Below are 4,135 nucleotides of genomic sequence, written 5' to 3' on the forward strand. Positions count from 1 at the left end.
GCACACTCTCTGCTCCATACCCCCAACACGCCCTCTGTCCTGCAGACCTGGGCACTCGCTCTCCATCTACACTGGTTTGCAGTACGCTGAGAGGCTGGAGGCTGGCAGCTTAGGCACACAGGCCGGTCCTGGAGGAGCCTCGGCCCTGGCCCTGCTCCAGCCTTGAGACTGACGGCTGCCTCCAGCATGGACAGGCCTTGCTCTGAGGCTGACGGCTGCCTCCAGCATGGACAGGCTTTGCTCTCAGGCATCCTCGTTCTCAGTCTCTGGCTCCGGACACAGGTTCACCTGACCTCAGGGAAGAGGGGACTCCCCTTTGGAACATGGAGCTTTATTTGGGTGGCTTCAGGATTCTGACACCAGCCCCATGCCAGGGGCCACCTTGCTCCTGGCATGTCTCACCCCCAGCGGGTGAGGAGGGAGGTTCCTGGACCTGTTCTCAGACTTCTCTAGAGAACTTGTCAAAGGATAATGTATCTGTTGCCTCTTCCCCAGATGAACTGATTCAAGAGCAGCTCTGAAGTCACCTAATGTGGACCACATGACGGTGTTGTTTGGGGTCATACCATGCATGTGCATAGGGGGAATGTGCCTGTTGATAGTGTCCATGTCGTAAGTGACGAGAAGGACAGTTTCAATGCAACAATTTAAAATAATGAACCACTGGCCTGGTGGAGAGTACTGACACTGCTGAGGTGTGCAGGGCCACCTCCCACAGCCACGTGGGCTAGCCGGGCCCTGGGGCCGGGTCAGCCGTCAGATCCTGCCCCCAGTCTCTGCGTGGAGGTGTAGAAGGGAAACTTGGTATGTGAGAAGAGGTTGCTGGTGCGTCCCATTTCTGTGAAAGCCCTCTGCAGGAAAAGGCCCACCTAGGCAGTCACAGGGAGCTCAGAGTAGCACAGGGAGTGATTTCTGTGTCCCTCGGGGCATTGAAACCAAAGCCCCACTGCACCGTGACTTGATTTGTTTGCTTGAGATACGTTACCACCGTGCACAGTGAGGTGCTCCCAACCCCACTGTGCTTTTGTCACCACTTGGTTAAGGAAATCACAACTAAGTGGCACAACAACCTGTGTGCCTGGGCAAGGGCAGTCCCCTCCATGATTCTGCTTTTGCCCAGGAAAGTGAGACCCACAGCTTTGGGCCCGACATGACCTAATAGAAGTGGCCTAGTATGTGGCACCTGGTCAGTTACGGGGCTCCTGTTCCCTCTGTTGGCCCTGCTGCGGTTGTGACGTGCACCCCTGCCATCAGGGCCATTGTGTTCTGTAGGATGGCAGTGTGACAGCAGAGAAGCTCCACAACAGTGTGGCTGTAAAGTTGCCCATAGTCCCAAGGGCTGCAGACCCTCTCGCAGTAACCTGAGGAGGCTGGGCTGTCTATCTCTGAGAACAGGACCCGTGGGGACCAGGTGGCCAGGCTTGCCAAGGGCTCTGGCAGGGAGCTTTCCCTGGGGCCTGGCCTGAGCTTAGGGATCGTGAGGTGCTTTCTTATGTCAGTGGATCATCTTCGTTTTCCCAGATGAGAAATGAGCTGCATATTTGCTGTGTTTTTGCTGGAAAGGTATGGCTGTCCCCTGAGCCCCTGCTGGAGGCTGCCCTGCATGCGGGCGCTGGCCCCCAGCACCAGCTGTGGCTGTGCTCCAGGCAGAAGAGGGCACTCAGCTATGGTACTTCTAATTTGCAGTGGGGCTTACAACTGATAGGGTCACTCACAGGGTCTTCGCTGGTAGCCCCTGCACCTGCAAGGGAGATGCCAGGTCAGACAGGGCCTAAGGGCTGGTGGGGCCACGCCATGTCCCCTCCTCCTTCACAGCGGAGCACCTGCAGTCTGAGGGTGGGAGGGGAAGCAGTGGGTGTGTCACTGCTCAGAGATACTCAGTGCATTCCTCACAGCGACTGCAGGAGCCAGGAGGAAGATCCCTTTTCACAGATGAGAAACGGAGCAGAGGTCTTGCTAAGGTTCAGTGACCAGTGCTGTGCTCCCCCTGCCTGCCATCTTGTCTCCAGGGCCAGTAGAGGATACTGGCTGTGATGGGGCTGAATCGTCCTTGCCCCCAAGTTCACAGGTTGAAGTCCTAACCCCTGGCACCTCAGGATGAGACCTCCTTATGGATGTGACTAGCCTCATGGTGAGCACAGCAGGGTGGGCCTAAGCTACTGATGTCCAGGACCCCGAGACAGAGGCACACACAGGCAAGACAGTATGAAGAGAAGACAGCATCCACATGCCAAGCAGGGGCCTGGAACAGACGCTTTCCCCAGAGCCCCCGGAGGCCACCAGCTCTGCTCTCAGACTTCCAGCCTCCAGACTTGTAAGAAAACAAGTTTCTATCATTTAAGCCACCCGGTTTGTGGCACTTTGTTACAGTAGCTCTAGGAAACTAGTACGTGGCTAACAGTGCATGTTCTGATATCCACCTTCCCCTATTTGAGCCTTGGTGACTCTTTATGCTTCCATTTCCTTCTGTGGAATGGAGACAGCCCAGCGGACTCATGGGTGTGTCTTGGTAGTTAAATGGGGATGAACAGAAAGTGCTTGAAGGGTGCACAGCAGGACATCAGGGCTCAGTGAGGGGACAGAACAGCAGGAGGTGGCAGGGCCCTGTGGTGTCTCTATTGGCAGCCCCCACTTCCCCCAACGTCTCTCCAAAGGCTGTTCCCTGCTCTCATTCTCTGCCTGTTACTGTTGGGCCTCGCCCCTCTTGCCAAAGGGCACTCTCCACCTCTTTACCCTCGGCCTTCCTTCCCATGCACCTCCAGGTGGGCGCCTTCCCCCCTTCATGTCCCGCCAAGCCACCCTGGTTACTTCCTTGGCCACATGTTTTCTGTGACTTCTTGGATCTTATTGAGCTGTGCAGCTTTCTTTGCTCTCTCCTCTCTCGGGATGGTGTTATTCCAGGACAGTGTCCTCAAACAGCTGTCCTGCTCCTGGCTCTGCAAATGCCATCTCAGATGCTGGTCAGCACGCTTCCTCCTGGACTGGCCTGGGCAGTAATTTATTGCTTCCTCCTTTGGGCAGCCCAGCTCATTGTCCTAATGCTTTATTGTTCCACTAAAAGTATCTCTCGTGGTTAGACTACCTTGGAGAATACTTTCTCTCTGAACTTGATTGGATAGAGGACTTCTTTTTTTGGCCTACCAAGAACTTTGAACTTGGGCAGTGAATGCATGGGATGGGATACACTCTGGCAGCTTAGGGCCATGTGTTGTGGTTTGAATTTCTCCTTCCTGGAAGGATTAGCAACTGAGGAACATGATAAATGCAAGATGGGGCAACTTGCATGTAAAGAGCAGCATGATGAGACTCAGCTCAAGTCGTTTTTCACAAGAGCTGGGTCAGGCTGGTCCAGAGCAGGACGATAGATAGAAATAGGTTTTGCAGACCAGGGGAAACTTGGAAACCACTGTCTCAGCAACACACATCCCATGGAAAGGGATGCAAGCAGTAGACTGATTTAACGATCCCAGTCTTTCACCCTTTCCTGGATCCATGCCCTTTGGTAGAGACCCTTCAGGCTGACGCAGAGCTTGACCTTACGTAGAACTTGCTAGGGCCAGTGGGCCAGGAGAAAACTTGAGGCAGTCAGAGGCCTGGGAAATATTACAACCTTTCCACTTTTTCACAGCCCTGGTTCTGCCATGAAAATAAGCCCAGGTTAGCCTGCTGGAGGCTTAGGGCACATGGAGCAAAGCTACCAGGGACCAGACCGGGCAGCTGTAGGCTGACCCCAGATGCATGAATGAGGTCAGCTCAGCCCTGCCTGGCTCATCTCAGCACCCCCCACTTCACCAGCCCCCTCAGATCCAAAATAAATGGGACTGATTTAAAGCACTAAGTTTTTGGGTGTTCTGCAGCCGTAGCTAACTTGCCTGCTACAGTGCCACTGTTCACTTTGTTTTACACTGAGATCACGTCCTAATCTTCTTCCCTTAGCCAGTGTTGTTTGCGACCTCACTATTTTATTTCCAGGAAAACTGCTAACTAGCAATAAGGTATTTTGAAATTAAAGTGCCAGGATACATGTAATCAAGTCATGTTAGGCTGTGCACAGTTGCACGGTCTATTAAAAGGTGTATTAGAGCTGACTTTTACAAAAAGGGACAGTGTTTTCTATGGGTTTGGTGGGCATCCA

The sequence above is a fragment of the Otolemur garnettii genome, unplaced genomic scaffold (genome assembly GCF_000181295.1).
Source record: "Otolemur garnettii isolate 467f Iridium unplaced genomic scaffold, OtoGar3 scaffold00041, whole genome shotgun sequence".
Lineage (NCBI taxonomy): Eukaryota > Metazoa > Chordata > Mammalia > Primates > Galagidae > Otolemur > Otolemur garnettii.